Below are 19,963 nucleotides of genomic sequence, written 5' to 3'. Positions count from 1 at the left end.
ATGATTATTTCTATAGATGCAGTAAAAGCATTTGATAAAATACAGCATCCCTTCATGCTCAAAAAACTAGAAAAATTGGGATACTGGGAACATTCCTTAACATTGTAAAGGCCATCTTTGCTAAGCCTATGAGCAATATCATTCTAAATAGTGAAAAAGTGAATGCATTCCCCTAAAAACTGGAAAAAGGTAAGGATGCCCTCTTTCTGCACTTCTATTTAACATTGTCCTTGAAACTCTAGTCAGAGCAATTAGACAGATCAAATAAATTAAAGGGATATGAATAGGAGAAGAAGAACTCAAACTATCCATATTTGCTGATGACATGACTATATATTTAGAGGAACTGGGAAATTCCACCATAAAGATTTTAGAACACATAAGTGAATTCAGTAAAGTAGCAGGTTATAAGATCAATGCTTATAAATCTAATGCAATTTTATACATAAGTGATGAATCTTCAGAAAGGGAAGTTAGGAAAACTACCCCATTCACAATAGTCTCGAAAAAAATACTTGGGAATCAATCTAACGAAAGAGGCAAAAGACTTCTACAATGAGAACTACAGAACACTAAAGAAAGAAATCAAAGAAAACTTAGAAGATGGAAAGATCTCCCATGATCTCGGATAGGCAGAACTAATATTGTCAAAATGGCCATACTACCAAAAGTGCTATACAGATTCAATGCAATTGCAATTAAAATCCCAATGACATATCTTACAAAAATAGAGCAAGCAATCATGAAATTAATCTGGAAGAATAAGAAACCCAGAATAGCTAAAGCAATCCTTAGCAGGAAGAGTGAAGCAGGGGGTAATGCAATACCAGACCTTCAACTATACTACAAAGCAGTAGTAACAAAAATGGTATGGTATTGGTACCAAAATAGGTAGATCAATGGTAAAGTATGGAGGACATGGACACAAACCCAAATAAATACAATTTTCTCATACTAGACAAAGGTGTCAAAAATATGGAATGGGAAAAGATAGCCTCTTCAACAAATGGTGCTGGGAAAACTGGAAATTCATATGCAGCAGAATGGAACTAAAACCCTATCTCTCACCCTGCACAAAACTCAATGCAAAATGGATCAAGGACCTAGGAATTAGACCAGAGACCCTTCATCTTATAGAAGAATATGTAGGTCCAAATCTTTGACATGTTTGCTTAGGATCAGACTTCCTTAACAGGACTCTCATAGCACAAGAAATAAAAACAGGAACAATAAGTGGGATAGATTCAAACTAAAAAGCTGTCTCTCAGCAAAGGAAACTCTTAGCAATGTGAAGAGAGAACCTACAGAGTGGAAGAAAATCTTTGCCATGGATACTTCAGATAGAGCACTAATTTCCAGAAAGTATAAAGAACTCAGAAAACTCTACACCAAGAATGCAAATAACCCAACCAACAAATGGGCTAAGGAAATGAACAGACAATTCACAGAAGAAGATGTACAAGCAATCAACAGATATATGAAAAAATGTTCAACATCTCTAGTAATAAGAGAAATGCAAATCAAAACTACCCTAAGACTCCATCTCACCCTAATTAGAATGGTGATTATCAAGAATACTAGCAACAATATGTGTTGGTGAGGATGTGGGGAAAAAGGTACACTCATAGATTGCTGGTGGGGCTGAAAATCAGTGCAGCCACTCTGGAAAACAATGTGGAGATTCCTTAGAAATTTTGGAATGGAACCACCATTTGACCCAGCTATCCCACTATTTGGCCTATTCCCAAAGAACTTAAAATCAGCATACTACAGAGATACAGCCACAACAATGTTCATAGGTGCTCAATTCCCAATAGCCAGAATGTGGAACCAACTTAGATGCCCTTAAGTTAATGAATGGATAAAGAAACTGTGATATATGTATATATATACACACACACACACACATACAATGGAGTATTACTCAGTCATAAAAATATTAAAATTATGGCATTTGCAGGCAAATGGATGAAATTGGAGAATATCATGCCATGTGAGATAAGCCAATCTCAAAAAACCAAAGGACAATGATCTCGCTGATCAGTGGTTGATGACATATAATGGGTGGAGGGGGGTCAAGAATGGAGAAAGGAGGGACCAAAGAGAGGAAAAAGAGGGTTGGGAGGCTGGGGGGAAGGAAAAATATAATAGAATGAATTTAAAATTATTACCCTAAGTAAATGTATGATTACACAAATGGTATGCCTCTACTTCATGTATAGAGAAACAAGTTGTATCCCGTTTGTTTAGTGTCAGCAAGTTATATTTCCTCTTTAACTTTTAATCTATGTTTCTTTATATTTAAAATGAGTTTCTTGTAAATAACATGTAGAGGGGTTATGGTTTTTAAGCTACTATGACAATCTTAGTACTTTAATTGTCATTTTTAGACCATTCACCTTCAAAGAGATTACTGCTATAATTGGGATGATAGCTTATAAATTTGTTACTTTTTTCTATCTGGTGAAATTCTTCTTTTTGCATATTTTTGTCTTTCATTTCTCTTCTGCCTTTTGTGGACTTAATTAATATTTTTTTAAAAAGTAATGAATATTATTAAAAGACAAAGCATTCAATAGCTAATTCAGTCCAAATATACTATATTATATTTATTCTTTCTAAACTTCAATATGATGTTATCTCTATTTTATAATATGGTGAATAGAGCAGTATGTAGTGAAGTAATTTATTATTTGCTACTCTTTAATATTTCTAGTTTAATTTTTACCAATGGGAATTTTAATTTATCTTTTACTCCTTCTAGAGGACTTATAAAATAATGTTGCTGCATTCAAAATAACTTATCTATCTCAAAATATTAAATGTGTTGTAATGAAAAAAACTGTATTAGGTTGCAGCTTTAATCTGTGAGCATAGAGAAAGCTCAATTCAGGAAATTAAAAACAGATTGTTTAGCAGCAGCACCATGCATGCTGGCAGCACCAAAACTTCGGTGCAAAGTAAGTATAAGAAGGAGAGATAATACCCAAAGTTTCATTGAAATCCATTCCTGAAACTTTCTCAGAAAAGAAACTTCAATTTCAGCCAAATTCAACCTGCACGTCCAGCAACAGGAATACATAAGGGGCTTGTCTAGAGTGCTCAGATGTTTGGCGGCATATTGTGAAGGATGAAAAGAGAAAATACACAGAGTTTCATGGAAATCCATTAGTGAATTTTCTCACAAAACTCAATTAGTTTGCAGTTTTTCTCTACTTGCCTAGGGATAGCTCAATATAGACAATTAGAAACAGATTGTTATAACAAAAGCACCGTACATGGTGGCACCACCACATCTTTGCAGCAAAGTTGGTAGGAGGAGGAGAGATAAGGGAAATATCATGGATTCATCAGTGAAACTTCCTCAGAAAACTTACTTCTATTTCAGCACTATTCTACCAGCAAAATAGAGTAGTGCAACAGGAATACATAAGGAACTTGCTTGGAAAACCTGGAGGTAGAATGATCAGATATTGGGGTCAGAGTGGGAATGAGGAAAAGAGAAAATACCCAGAGTTTTATGGAAATCCATTAGTGCATTTTCTCAGAAAAATCTATTAGGTCGCAGTTTTATTCTGAGTGCATAGGGAAAGCTAAATTCAGGGTTTTAGAAACAGATTCTTATAACAGAAACACCATGAATGGTGGAAACACCACATCTTTGTAGAAAAGTGGGTAAGAAGAGTAGAGATATTATGCAAAGTATCATTGAAATCCATGCGTGAAACTATCTCAGAAAAGCAACTTCATTTTCGGCCGACTAAACCTGAACGTTAGAGTACTGCAACAGGTATACATAAGGGGGTTGCCAGAAAACCTGCAGGTAGAATGCTAGGATGTTGAGGGAAGAGTCAGAATGATGAAAGGAGAAAATACCCAGAGTTTCATGGAAATGCATGCATGCGATTTTTCAGAAAACTGTATTAGGTTGCAACTTTTCTGTGTGTATATAAGGAAAGCACAAATCAGGGAATTAGGAACGGATTGTTATAAAAGAGGCACCATGCATGCTGGCACCACTACATCTTTGCAGCAAAGAGGGTATGAGGAGGAGAGATAATACCCAATTTCACTGAAAGGCATTAGTGAAACTTTCTCAGAAAAGGAACTTCAATTTCAGCCCTATTCAACCTGAAAGTTAGAGTATGGCAACAGGTATACAGATGGAGCTTTCCTATAAAACATGGAGGTAGAATTCTCAGATTTTGTGAACAGATAGGGAACAGTGAAAAGAGAAATTATGCAGAGTTTTGTGGAAATGCGTCAGTGCATTTTCTCAGATACTTGTAGCTTTTCTCTGCGTGCATAGGGAAAGCTCAATTCAGGGAATTAGAAACAGATTGTTATAACAGAAGCACCATGCATGGTGGCACCACCACATCTTTGCAGCAAAGTATGTATGATGAGTAGAGATAACACCCAAAGTTTCATTGAAATCCATTCATTAAACTTCCTCTGAAAAGGAACTTCAATTTCAGCCCCATTCAACCAACATGTTAGAGTACAGTAATAGGAATACATAGTGCATGCCTAGAAAACCTGGAGGTAGAAGGTTCACATGATGGGGGAAAGTGGGAATTATGAAAAGAGAAAATACCCAGAATTTCATGGAAATCTATTAGTGCATTTTATCAGAAAACTGTATTAGATATCAGCTTTTCTTTACTTGGTTAGGGAAAACTCATTTCAGGGAATTAGAAACAGATTGTTATAACAGAAGCACTCTGCATGGTGTCTCTAATATATTTTTGCAGCAACGTGGGTATGAGGATGAGAGATAATGCCCAAAGTTTCATTGAGATCCATTCGTGAAACTTTCTCAGAAAAACAACTTTAATTTTGCTCTACTCAGTCTGCACCATAGAGTACTGAAAAAAAAATCATAAATGGCTTGCTTAGAAAATCTGTAGGTTGAATGCTCAGATGTTGGATGTGGACTGGGAATGAGGAAAAGAGAAAATACACAGTGTTCCATGGAAATCCATAGTGCATTTTCACAGAAAATGTTTTAGGTTGAAGTTTTAATCTGCATCCCTAGGGAAAGTTCAATTCAGGAAAATAGAAACAGGTTTTTAAAAGAGAAACACCAATCATGGTGGCACCATGACATCTTCGCAGCAAAATAGGTATGAGGAGGACATATAATACCGACAGTTTCATTGAAATTCGTAAGTGGAACTTTCTCAGAAAAAGAACTTAATCTTCAGCTCTATTCAATCTGCAAGATAGAGTAGTGAAACAAAAATACATAAGGGGCTTGCCTAAAAAACATGGTAGTAGAATGTGCAGATGTGGTGGCCAGAACAGGAATGGTGAAAAGAGAAAATACTCAGAGTTTCATTGAAATACATTTGTACATTTTTTCAGAAAACTGTATTAGGCTGCAGTTTTTCTCTGTGAGCACAGGGAAGGCATAATTCATGGATATTAGAAACAGATTGTTGTAACAGAAGCACTGTGCATGGTGAAAACACGACATGTTTGCAGCAAAGTGGGAATGAGGAAGAGAGCTAATAACCAAAGTATCATTGAAATCCATTAGTGCACCTTCCTCAGAAAAAGAAATTCATCTTCAGCCCTATTCAACCTGCAAGGTAGAGTACTGCAACAAGAATACATAAGGGGATTGCCAAGAAAACCTGGAGGTAGAATGCTCAGATGTTGAGTTCAGAGTGGGAATGAGGGAAGAAGAAGACACAGAGTTTCATGGAAATCCATAAGTGCATTTGCTCAGAAAACACTCTTCAGTAGCAGCCTAACTCTGTGTGCACAGGGAAAGCTCAATTCATGGAAATTGAAACAGATTGTTATAAAAGAAACACCATGCATGGTGAAACCACCACATCTTCCGAGCAAAGTGGGTATGACGAGGAGAGATGATAGGCAAAGTTTCATTGAAATCCATTCTTGAAACATTTCAGAAAAGCAACTTCAAATTCAGCCACATTTTCTCTTCACATTAGAGTACTGCAACAGCAATACATAAGGGGCTTTCCTAGAATACCTAAATGTAGAATTCTCAGATGTTTGGGCAGAGTGGGAATGATGAAAAGAGAAAATACCCAGAGTGTCATGGAAATATATTCTTGCATTTGGTCAGAAAACTCTGTTAGGTGATAGTGAATTATGCAAGCTTAGGGAAAGCTCAATTCCTAGAGAGAGAAACAGATTGATACAAGAGAAACACCGTGCATGGAGCAACCACCACAACTTTGGAGTAAAAAGAAAGTGAGGAGTAGAGACGATAGGCAATGATTCATTGAAATTAATTCGTGAATCTATCCCAGAAAAGCAACTGCATTTCAGCCTTATTGAACCTGTAGGTTAGAGTAGAGCAACAGCAAACGTTAAAAGGTTTGCCAAGATAACCTGGAGGTAGAATTCTCAAATGTTGGAGGCAGAGTGGGAATAAAGAAAAGATAAAATACCCAGAGATACATGGAAATCCAAAGGCGCATTTTGTCAGAAAAATCTATTTGGTTGCAGCCTAAATCTGCAGGCTTGGAGAAAGCCCAATTCATGGAAATAGAAATAGATTGTTATAACAGAAGCACCGTGCATGGTGGATGCAGCATATCTTCGGAGCAAAGTGGGTATGAGGAGGAGAGATAATAGGCAAATTATCATTGAAAACAATTCTGAAACTTTGTCAGAAATGCAACTTCAATTTCATCTCTATTCAACCTGCATGTTAGAGAACTGCAACAGTATTACATAAAAGGCTAGCCTAGAAAACCTGGGGATAGAATGGACAGATGTTGGGGACAGAGTGGGAATGATGAATACAGAAAATACCCAAGGTTTCATGGAAATCCATTGTGGCATTTGCTCAGAAAACTCCATTAGGTTGCAGCCTAAATCACTGGTATAGGGAAAGCTCAATCCATGGAAACAGAAACAGATTGTTATAACAGAAGCACGGTGCATTGTGTATCTGCACATCATCGGAGCAAAGAGGGTATGGGGAGGCGAGATGATAGGCAAAGTATCATTGAAATCAATTCCTGAAACGTTCACAGAAGTGCAACTTCAATTTCAGGCCTATTCAATCTGCATGTTAGAGAACTGAAACAGCAATATATAAGGGGGTATCCAAGGTAAGCTTGAGTGAGAATGCTCAAATGATGGTGGCAGAGTGGGAATGAGGAAAGAAAGAAATAGCAAAAGTTTCCTGAAAATTCTTTCGTGCATTTGCTCATGAAACTCTATTAGGTTGGAGCCTTTCTCTGCATTCATTGGTAATGTTAAATTCATGGAAATAGAAAAAGATTTTTATAACAGAAGCACCGTGCATGGGGGGACAATTTCATCTTAGTGACAAAGTGTGTATTAGGAGGTGAGATGAAAGGTAGAGATATATTGAAATATTTTATGACTTATACGGAAAGGCAAACCCATTTTCATCCCTCTTCAACCTGCACATTGGAGTACTGCAACAGCAATATATAAGGGGCTTGCCTAGATAATCGGAACATAGAGTGCTAAGATGGGCATAGAGTTGGATGGAGAAAAAGAGAAAATACCCAGAGTTTCATGGAAATCTATTAGTGCATTTGCTCACAAAACTGTCTTAGGTTGCAGACTAATTCTGCATGCACAGGAAAAGCTAAAACCATGGAAATAGAAACAGATTGTTTTAACAGAAAAACCATGCACGATGGAAAGACTACATCTTTGGAGAAAGTGGGTATGAGGTGGAGAGATGATAGGCAAAGTTTCATTGAAATCAGTTCTTGAAACTTTCTCAGAAAAGCAAATTCAATTTCAGCCCTGTTCAACATGCACATTAAAGTACTGCAACAAATATACAAATGTGGCTTGCATAGAAAACCTGGAGGTAGAGTGCTACGATGTTATTGGCAGAGAGGGAATGAGGAACAGAGAAAAACCCAGATTTTCTTGGAAAATCATTCAAACACTTGCTGAGAAATATCTCTTAGGTTGCAGTCTACCTCTGGGAGAATAGGGCTCAATTCGTGAAATCGAAACAGAATTTTATAACAGAGGCAAGGAGTACGGTGGATCAACCACATCTTCAGAACAAAGTGGGAATGAAGAGGAGAGATGATAGGCAAAGTTTCATTGAAACAAATTAGTGAAATTTCTCAGAAAAGCAACTGAAATTTCTGCCCTATTCAACCTGAACGTTAGAGTACTGCAACAGGAATACATAAGGTGCATACCTACAAAACAAGAATTAGAGTTATCAGATGTTGGCCATAGAGAGGGATTGAGAAAAAGAGAAAATACCCAGAGTTTCATGGAAATCCAGGCATGCATTTGATCAGAAAATGCTCTTAAGTTGCAGCCTAACTCTGTGTGCTAAGGGAAAGTTCAATTCATGGAAACTGAAACAGATTGTTATAATAGAAGCACCATACATGGAGGAACCACCACATCTTCAGAGCCAAAATGGGTATGAGGAGTGGAGATGATAGGCAAAGATTCATTGAAATCAATTCATGAAACTTTCTCAGAAAAGCAACTTCAATTTGTGCCCTATTCAACCAGCACATTAGAGTTCTGCAACGGCAATACATAGGGGCTTGCCTAGATAAGCTGGTGGTAGAGTGCTCAGATATTGGAGACAGAGTGATAATGAGGAAAATAGAAAATACACAGATTCATGGAATTCCAGTCGTGCATTTGCTGAGAATATGCTCGTCAGTTGCAGCCTAACTCTGCTTGTACAGGGAAAGCTAAATTCATGGAAATCGAAAGAGATTGTTATAACAGAGATAACATGCATGGAGGAACCATGAAACTTTCAGAGAAAAATGGATGTGAGGAGGACAGATGATAGGCAAAGTTTCATTGAAATCGAATTGTGAAAATTTTTCAGAAAATCATACTCAATTTAAGCCCAATTCAACATGCACGTTAGAGAACTGCAACAGCAATGCAAAAGGGTTTGCTAAAAAACCTGGAGGTAGAGAGCTCCGATGTTGGAGGCAGAGTGGGAATGAGGAAAGGAGAAAACACAGAGTTTCATGGAAATCCGGTCGTGCATTTGCTCAGAATATGCTCTTCGGTTGCAGCCTATCTCTGCGTGCACAGGGAAAGCTCAATTCACGGAAATCGAAACAGATTGTTATGACAGAAGCACCGTGCATGGTGGAACCACCACATCTTCGGAGCAAAGTGGGTATGAAGGAGGAGAGACAACAGGCCAAGTTTCATTGAAATCCATTCGTGAAATTTTCTCAGAAAGCAACTTCAATTTCCGCCTTATTCAACCTGCATGCAGAGTACTACAACAGCAATACAGGAAGGGATTGCCTAGAAAACCTGGAGGTAGAGAGTTCAGATGATGGAGGCAGAGTGGGAATGAAGAAAACAGAAAAAACTCAGAATTTCATGGAAATCCAGTAGTGCATTTGCTCAGAAAACGCTTTCTGTTGCCACCTAAATCTGCGTGCACAGGGAAAACTCAATACATGGAAATTGAAACAGAGTGTTATAACAGAAGCACCGTGCATGGTGGGTTACCACATCTTCAGAGAAAAGTGGGAATGAGAATGAGAGATGATAGGCAAAGTTTCATTGAAATAAATTCATGAAACTTTCTCAGAAAAGCAACTACAATTTCACCCCTATTCAACCTGCATGTTAGAGTACTGCAACAGCAATACATAAGGTTCTTGCCAAGAATACCTGGAAGTCAATTGGTCAGATGTTGGGGACAGTGTAGGAATGAGGTAATGAGAAATACCCAGAGGTTCATGGAAATCCAGTCGTGCATTGGCTCACAAAATGCTCTTCAGTTGCAGCCTAACTCTGCGAACACAGGGAAAGCTCAATTCATGGAAATCAAAACAGACTGTTATAACAGAAACACGGTGCATGGTGGAACCACCACATCATCAGAGCAAAGAGGGTATGAAGAGGAGAGATGATAGGCAATTTTCATTGAAATCCATTGGTGAAACTTTCTCAGAAAATCAACTTCAATTTCTGCCCTATTAAACCTGCACGTTAGAGTACTGCAAGAGAAATACCTAAGGGGCTTGTCTAGAAAACCTGGAGGTAGAGTTCTCAGATGTTGGGGTTAGTGGGAATGAAGAAAAGAGTAAATACCCAGAGCTTGATGGAAATCCAGTCATGCATTTGCTCAGAAAACGCTCTTCAGTTGCATCCTAAATCTGCGTGCATAGAGAAAGCTCAATTCATGGAAATTGAAACAGATTGTTGTAACAGAAGTACCATGCATGGAAGAAAAACCACATCTTCGGAGCAAAGTGAGCATGAAGAGGAGAGATGATTGGCAAAGTTTCTTTGAAATGCATTAGTGAAACTTTCTCAGAAAAGCAACTTCAATTTCAGCACTATTCAACCTGCATGTTAGAGAACTGCAACAGCATTACATAGGTGTTGGGGGCTATGCCATGCGAACTCGCGGAAGATGGTGCCTAGCAGCCAGCCAGAAGTTGTTTTGATCACATTGAAGGTACACGTGCCAGGTGTTCTCAAGTGCTCCTGCTTGCTCCTGCTCATGATTGGGCAGCTGGCTCCTCACCTGATCTCAACTGGCGTGGCTCCACCCTCCGCCTCTTGGAGGGAATATAAGTGGACAGTAGGTAGTAGAGAAAGGAGCAGCAGCAGGCAGAGAAAAGTGACAAGGAGTAAGGAGTGACAGTAAGAGGAGCAGCTAGCAGAAAGAAACAGAGAAGCCATTAGCAGAAAGGAAGAAGAAGAAGCGGCAAGCAGATAGAAACAGCGAGTAGGGGCAGCGGTGGAAGATAGATCACAGAACGGAGAGTGGAGAACTGAGAACACATCTTTAGGTTGCAGATCACAGATTGCAGTACACAGGACACATCCCTAAAGCACCTTAGGTAGACGGACCCTCAGTTCACAGGATGCAGGACGCAACTTTAAGAAGCAGCAGCAAAACTGAGAAGACATGGATTTCTGAAAGTGTAGTCTCTCTCTCTCTTAAGCAAAGTCTTTCTCTCTTATGCAAAGCCTCTCTCTCTCTCTCCTCTTAAAGCAAGCAAACCTCAGTTCCTCTATCCTCTATACCCACGCAAAGTGTTGCTGCAGGCGGTGACAAATTGCCATGGGTGGTGACACATAGGGGCTTGCCTAGAAAACCTGGAGGTAGAGTGCTCAGATATTGGGGGTAGAGTGGGAATGAGGAAAAGAGAAAAAACTCAGAGTTTCATGGAAATCCAGCCGTGCATTTGCTCAGAAAACGTTGTTCAGTTGCATCCTAATTCTGTGTGCAAAGGAAAATCTCAATTCATGGAAATCGAAACAGATTGTTATAACAGAAGCACCGTGCACGGTGGAACCACCAAATCTTTGGAGCAAAGTGGGAATGAGGAGGAGAGATGATAGGCAAAGTTTTATTCAAATCCATTAGTGAAACTTTGTCAGAAAAGCAACTTAAATTTCAGCCCTATTCAACCTGCACGTTAGAGTACTGCAACAGCAATACATAAGGGGCTTGCCTAGAACACCTGGAAGTAGAGTGCTCAGATGTTGGGGGCAGAGTGAATATGAGGAAAAGAGAAAACACCCAGGGTTTCATGGAAATCCTTTCGTGCATTTGCTGAGAAAACGTTCTTCAGTTGCAGTCTTACTCTGCATGCATAAGGAAAGCTCAGTTCTTTGAAATCAAAACAGATTGATATAACAGAAGCACCATGTATGGTGGAACCACAACAACTTCGGAACAAAATGGGTATCTGGAGGAGAGATGATAGGCAAAATATCATTGAAATCAGTTTGTGAAACTTTCTCATAAAAGAAACTTCAATTTCAGCCCTGTTCAACATGCACATTAAAGTACTGCAACAAAAATACAAAAGTGGCTTGCCTAGAAAACCTGGAGATAGAGTGCTACAATGTTCTTGGCAGAGAAGGAATGAGGAACAGAGAAAAATCCAGATTTTCTTGGAAAATCATTCGAACATTTGCTGAGAAATATCTCTTAGGTTGCAGTCTATATCTGGATGAATAGGGAAAGCTCAATTCATGAAATCAAAACAGAATTTTCTAACAGAGGCAACGAGCACGGTGGATCCACCACATCTTAAGAAAAAAGTGGGCATGAAGAGGAGAGATGATAGGCAAAGTTTCATTGAAACAAATTAGTGAAATTTCTCAGAGAAGCAACTGAAATTTCAGCCCTATTCTACCTGCATGTTAGAGTACTGCAACAGCAATACATCAGGGGCTTGTCTAGAAAACCTGGAGGTAGAGTACTCAGATGTTGGACATAGACTGGGATTGAGGAAAAGAGAAAATACCCAGAGTTTCATGTAAATCCAGCGATGCATTGCTCCAAAAACGCTGTTAAGTTGCAGCCTAACTCTGCATGCACAGGGAAAGCTCAATTCATGGATATCGAAACAGATAGTTATAACAGAAGCACTGTGCATGCTGGAACCACCACGTCTTCAGAGCAAAGTGGGTATGAGGAGGAGGGATGGTAGGCAAAGTATCATTGAAATCGACTTGTGAAACTTTCTCTGAAAAGCAATTTCAATTTCAGCCCTATTCAACGTGCATGTTAGAGTACTGCAACACCAATTCATAAGGGGCTTGCTTAGTAAACCTGGAGGTAGAGTGCTCAGATGTTGGGAGCAGAATGGGAATGAGGAAAAGAGAAGACACCCAGAGTTTCATGGAAATTCAGTCGTGCATTTGCTCACAAAACGCAATTCTATTGCTGCTTAATATTGCATGCATATGGATAGCTCAATTCATGGAAATGGCTACAGTATGTTATAACAGAAGCACCATGCATGGTGGAACCACCACATCTGCGGAGCAAAGTAGGAATGAGGAGGGGAGATGATAGGCACAATTTCATAGAAATCCATTTGTGAAACTTTCTCAGAAAAGCAACTTCAGTTTCAATTGTATTCAAACTGCACGGTAGAGTAGTGCAACAACTATACATAAGGTGCTTGTAGGAGCCCTGGAGGTAGAGTGCTCAGATGTTGGGGGCTGAGTTGGAATGAGGAAAACAAAAAATACACAGAGGTTCATAGAAAATAAGTCATGCATTTACTCAGAAAACTCAATTCAGTTTCTGCCTAATACTGCATTCATAGGGAAAGCTCAATTCATGGAAATAGAAACAGTTTGTTATAATAGAAGTACAGTGCATGGTGGAACAACCACAACTGCGGAGAAAAGTGGGAATGAAGAGTGGAGATGATAGGCAAAGTTTCTTTCAAAACCATTCGTTAACCTTTCTCAGAAAAGTAACTTCAATTTCAGAGACATTCAACCTGCATTTTAGAGTACTTCGACAGCAATATATAAGGGACTTGTCAATAAAACCTGGATGTAGAGTGCTCAGATGTTCGGAGCATATTGGGAACGAAGAAAAGACAAAATACCCAGATTTTCATGGAAATTCAGTCGTGTATTTGCTCAGAAAACCCAATTCAGTTGCTGCATAACACTGTGTACAAATATACATAAGGGTCTTCTCTACAAAACCTGGAGGTAGAGTGCTCAGATGCTGGGGAAAGAGTGGGAAAGAGGAAAAGAGAAAATACCCCGAGTTTCATGAAAATTCAGTCGTGCATTTGCTCAGAAAACCCAATTCAGTTGCTGCATAACACTGTGTACAACTATACATAAGGGTCTTCTCTACAAAACCTGAAGGTAGAGTGCTCAGATGTTGGGTGCAGAGTGTGAAAGAGGGAAAGAAAAAATCCACAGAGTTTCATGAAAATTCAGTTGTGGACTTGCTCAGAAAACGCAATTCAGTTGCTGCCTATTATTGCGTGCATAGGGATAGCTCAACACATGGAAATTGAAACAGTTTGTTATAACAGAAGCACCCTGCAAGGTTGAATAACCTCATCTGTGGAGCAAAGTGGGAATGAGGAGGGGAGATGATAGGCAAAGTTTCATTGAGATCCATTCGTGAATCTTTCTCAGAAAAGCAACTTCAATTTCAGTCCTCTTCAACCTGCATGTTAGAGTACTGCAACAGCAATATCTAAGGGGCTTGTCTAGATATCCTGGAAGTAGTGTGCTTAGATGTTGGGAGCAGATTGGGAATGAGGAAAAGAGAAAATACCCATGGTGGAAACACCACATCTGTGGAGAAAAGTGGGAATGAAGAGGGGAGATGGCAGGCAAAGTTTCATTGAAATCCATTTGTGAAACATACTCAGAAAAGCAACTGAAATTTCAGCTAATTTCAACCTGCACGTTAGAGTACTGAAACAGCAATATATAAATGGCTTGTCTAGAAAAACTACAGGAAGTGTGCTTAGATGTTAGGAGGACATTGGAACGTGGAAAAGAGAAAATACTCCGAGTTCCATGAAATTTCAGTCGTGCATTTGCTCAGAAAACGCAATTAGTTGCTGCCTAAACCTGCGTGCATAGGGAAAGCTCAATTCATGGAAATTGAAGCAGTTTGTTATAACAGAAGCACCGTGCATGGTTGAACCACCACATCTGCAGGGGAAAGTGGGAATGAGGAGGGGAGATGATAGTCAAATTTCATTGAAATCCATTCTTGAAAGTTTGTTAGAAAAGGAAATTCAATTTCAGCCCTTTTCAACCTGCACATTAGAGTACTGCAACAGCAATACATAAGGAGCTTGTCTAGAAAACCTGGAGGTAGAGTGCTCAGAAGTTGGGAGTACACTGGGAACGAGGAAAAGACAAAATACCCTGAGATTCATGAAAATTCAGTCGTGCATTTGCTCATAAAACTCAATTCAGTTGCTGCCTAAAACTGCATGCATAGGGAAAGCTCAATTCATGGAAATCGAAACAGTTTGTTATAACAGAAGCTCTGTGCATGTTGAAAACCACACTTCTGTGGATCAAAGTGGAAATGAGGAGGTTAGATGATAGGCAAAGTTTCCTTGAAATCCATTTGTGAAACTTTCTCAAAAAATAAATTAAACTTCAACCCTTTTCATCCCGCACTTAAGAGTATTACAACAGCAATACAAAAGGGGCTTGTCTAGAAAACCTGGAGGTAGACTGCTCAGATGTTGGGACCAGAGTGGAAATGAGTAAAAGTGAAAATACCCCGAGTTTCATGGAAATTCAGTAGTGCATTTGCTCAGAAAATGCAAGGGGTTTGTCTATAAAACCTGGAGGTAGAGTGCTCAGATATTGGGAACAGAGTAGGAAAGGGGAAAAGAGAAAATACCACCAGTTTCATGAAAATTCAGTAGTGCATTTGCTCAGCAAATGCAATTCAGGTGCTGCCTAACACTACGTGCATAGGAAAGCTCAATTCATGGAAATCGAAACTGTTATAACAAAATCACCATGCATGGTGGAAACACCACATCTGCGGAGCCAAGTGGAAATGAGGAAGGGAGATAATAGGCAAAGTTTCCTTGAAATCAATTCGTGAAACTTTCTCAAAAAGCAACATCAATTTCATCCCTTTTCAACTTGCATGTTACAGTATTGCAACAGCAATACGTAAGGGGCTTGTCTAGAAAACCTGGAGGTAGTGTGCTCAGATGTTGGGAGCAGAGTGGGAACGTGGAAATGAGAAAATACTCAGAGTTTCATAAAAATTCAGTCTTGCATTTGCTCAGAAAGCCCAACTCTGTTGCTGCCTAATAGTGCATTCATAGGGAAAACTTAATTCATGGAAACCGAAACAGTTTGTTATAACAGAAGCAGCGTGCATGGAGGAACCAGGACATGTGAGGAGCAAGGTGGGAGTGAGGAGGGGAGATATAGGCAAAGTATTATTGAAATTCATACATGAAAATTTCTCACAAAAGCAACTTCAATTTCATTCCTTTTCATCCTGCATTTTAGAGTACTGCAACAGCAATACATAAGGGGCTTGTCTAGAAACCCTGGAGGTAGAGTGCTCAGATGTTGGGAGCAGAGTGGGAATGAGGAAATGAGAAAATACCCTGAATTGCATAGAAATTCAGTCCTGCATTTGCTCAGAGAAGAAAATTCAGTTGCTGCCTAACACTGTGTGCCTAGCGTAAGCTCAATTTATGAAAATCAAAACAGATTGTTATAACAGAAGCACCATGCATTGTGGAACCACCACATCTGTGGAGCAAAGTGGGAATGAGGAGGAAAGATGATAGGCAAAGTTTCATTGAAATCCATTCGTGAAACTTTCTCATAAAAGCAACTTCAATTTCATCCATTTTCAACCTGCACCTTAGAGTATTACAACAAATATCCATAAGGGGCTTGTCTAGAAAACCTGGAGGTAGAGTGCTCACATGTTTGGGACAGAGTAGGAATGAGGAATAGAGAAAATTGGCAGAATTTCACAGAATTTCAGCAAATTTCATTTGCTCAGAAAACCCAGTTCCCTTGCTGCATAACACTGCGTCCATAGGGAAAGGTCCATTTATGGAATCAAAACAGTATTTTATAACAGAAGCACCATGAGTGGTGGAACTGACATATCTGCGAAGCAAAGTGGGAATGAGGAGGGGAGATGACAGGCAAAGTTTCATTGAAAACCATTCTTGAACCTTTCTCATAAATGCAACTTAAATTTAAGCCTTATTCAACCTGCATGTTAGAGTACTGCAACAGCAATACATAAGGGTCAGAAACCTGGAAGTAGAGTGCTCAGATATTGGAAGCAGAGTGGGAATGAGGAAAAGAGAAAGCACCCCAAGTTTCATGGAAATACTGTGGTACAATTGCTCAGAAAGCCCAAGTCAGTTGCTGTCTAACACTGCGTGCATAGGGAAAGCTTAATACATGGAAACGTAAACAGGTTGTTATAAAAGTGGCACCGTGCATGGTGGAACCACTACATTTGCAGAGCAAAGTGGTATTGAGGAAGGGAGATGATAGGCAAAGTTTCATTGAAATCCATTCGTGAAACTTTCTGAGGAAAGCATCTTCAATTTCAGCCCTATTCAACCAGCACATTAGAGTACTGCAATAGCAATAAATAAGGGGCTTGTCTAGAAAACCTTGAGGTAGAGTGCTAAGATGTTGGGAGCAAAATGGGAATGAGAAAAAGAGAAAATATGTAGAGTTTCATAAAATTGCAGTCGTGCATATGCTGAGACAACACAATTCAGTTGCTCCCTAACACTGTGTGCATAGGGAAAGCTCAATGCATTGAAATCAAAAGAGTTTGCTATAACACACGAATTGTGCATTGTGGATCCACCACATCTGTGGAGCAAAGTGGGAATGAGGAGGGGAGATGATAGGCAAAATTTCATTGAAATCCATTTGTGAACTATCTCAGAAAAGCAACTTCAATTTCACCCCTTTTCAAACTGCAGATTAGAGTACTACTAAAGGAATACATACGGGCTTTTCTAGAAAACATGGATGTAGACTGCTCAGATGTTGGGAGCAGAGTTGGAATGAGGAAAAGAGAAAATACCCCGAGTTCATAGAAATTCATTCGTGCATTTGCTTAGAAAAGGCAATTCAGTTGCTGCCGAGCACTGCGTGCATAAGTGAAGCTCAATTCATTAAAATCGAAACAGTTTTTTATAACAGAAGCACCATGCATGGTGGAACCACCACTTCTGCTGAGCAAGTCGAAATGAGGAGGGGAGTTGGTAGGCAAAGTTTCATTGAAATCCATTCATGAAACTTTCTCAGAAAAACAACTTCAATTTCAGCCCTTTTCACACTGCACTTTAGACTACTGCAAGAGCAATACATAAGGGGCTTTTACAGAAAGGGTGGAGAGAGAGTGGTCAGTTGTTGGGAACAGTGTGGGAACGAGGTAAAGAGAAAATACCCGAGTTTCATGCAAATACAGTCTTGCATTTGGTCAGAAAACGCAATTCAGTTGTTGTGTAACACTGCGTGCATAGGGAAAACTCAATTCATGGAAATCGAAAGAGTTTGTCATAACAGAAGCACCGTGCACGGTGGAAGCATGACATCTTGGAGAAAAAGGGAATGAGGATGGGAGATGTTAGGCAAAGTTTCATTGAAATCAATTCGTGACACTTTCTCAGAAAAGCAACTTCAATTTCAGCCCTTTTCAACATGCACGTTAGAGTACTGCAAAAGAAATACAAAGGTGGCTTGTCTAGAAAACCTGGAGATAGAGTGCTCAGGTGTTGGGGGCAGAGTGGGAACGAAGAAAAGAGAAAACACCCCGAGTTTCATGAAAATTCCGTCGTGCATTTGCTCAGAAAAAACAATTCTTTTGCTGACAATACTGTGTGCATAGGGTAAGCCCAACTCATGGAAATCGAAACAGTTTGTTATAATAGAAGAACCGTGCATGGTGGAATCAGCACACCTGCAGACCAAAGTGGGAATGAGGAGGGGAGATGATAGGCAAAGTTCCATTGAAATCCATTCCTGAAACTTTCTCAGAAAAGCCACTTCAATTTCACCCCGTTTCAACCTGCATATTGGAGTACTGCAACAGGAATACATAAGGGACCTTCTAGAAAACCTGAAGGTAGAGTGCTCAGAAGTTGGGAACAGAGTGGGAAAAAGAAAAAGAGAAAATACCCCGAGTTTTATGAAAATTCACTCGTACATTTGCTCAGTAAACACATTCAGATTCTGCCTAACACTGTGCTCATACGGAAAGCTCAATTCATGGAAATTGAAACAGTTTGTTATAACAGAAGCACCGTGCTTGGTGGAACCACCACATCAGCAGAGCAAAGTGGGAATGATGAGGGGACATGATAGGAAAAGGTTCATTGAAATCAATTCGTGAAACTTTATCAGAAAAGCAACTTCAATTTCAGCCCTTTTCAACCTGCACGTTAGAGTACTGCAACAGAAAAACATAAGGAACTTGTCTAGAAACCTGGAGGTAGAGTGCTCAGATGTTGGGAGCAGAGTGGGACTAGGAGAAATGAAAATACCCTGAGTTTCATGGAAATTCAGTCTTGCATTTGTTCAGAAAACGTAATTCAGTTGCTACCTAACACTGCGTGCATAGAGAAAGCTCAATTCATGGAAATTTAAACAGTTATAACAGAAGCACCATGCATGGTGTAACTACCACATCTGCAGAGCATCGTGGGAATGAGGAGGGATGTTGATAAGTAAAGTTTTATTCAAATTCATTCGTGAAACTTTCTCAGAAAATCACCTTCAATTTCAGCCCTTTTCAGCCTGCATGTTGGAGTCCTGCAACAGCAATATATAGGGGCTTGTCTAGAAAATCTTGAGGAAGAGAAATCAGATGTTGGGAGCAGAGTAGGAATGAGGAAAAGAGAAAATATCCTGAGTATCATGGGAATTCATAGTGCATTTGCTCAGAAAAAGCAATTCAGTTTCTGACAAAAACTGCGTGCATAGGGAAAGCTCAACTCATGGAAATCAAAACAGTTTGTTGTAACGGAAGCACCGTGCATGGTGGAACCACCACATCTGCGGTGCAATGTAGGAATGAGGAGGGGAGATGATAGGCAAAGTTTCATTGAATTCAATTTGTGAAACTTTCTCGAAAAAGTAACTTCAATTTCAGCCCTTTTCAACCTGCACATTAGAGTACTGCAACAGCAATACATACGGATCTTGTCTACAACACCTGGAGGTAGAGTGCTCAGATTTTAAGAAAAGAGTGGGAACAAGGAAAAGAGAAAATACCCCGAGTTTCATGGGAATTCTGTAGTGCATTGGCTCAGAAAACGCAATTCAGTTGCTGCATAACACTGCGTTCATACGGAAAGCTCAATTCATGGAAATCGAAACAGTTTGTTATAACAGAAGCACTGTACATGGTGGAACCACCACATCTGCAGAATAAAGTGGGAATGAGGAGGAGAGATGGTAGGCAAAGTGTCATTGAAATCCATTCGTGAAACTTTCTCAGAAAAGCAACATCATTTTCAGCACTTTTCAACCTGTATGTTAGAGTTCTGCAACAGAAATACATAAGGGACTTGTCTAGAAAACCTGGAGGTAGAGTGCTCAGATGTTGGGAGCAGAGTGGAAACGATCAAAAGAGAAAACACCCCGAGTTTCATTGAAATTCAGTCGTGCATTTGCTCAGAAAATGCACTTTATTTGCTGCCTAACAATG

The sequence above is a fragment of the Sciurus carolinensis genome, chromosome 3 (assembly GCF_902686445.1).
Source record: "Sciurus carolinensis chromosome 3, mSciCar1.2, whole genome shotgun sequence".
NCBI lineage: Eukaryota > Metazoa > Chordata > Mammalia > Rodentia > Sciuridae > Sciurus > Sciurus carolinensis.
This window is presented reverse-complemented; position numbering follows the sequence as displayed.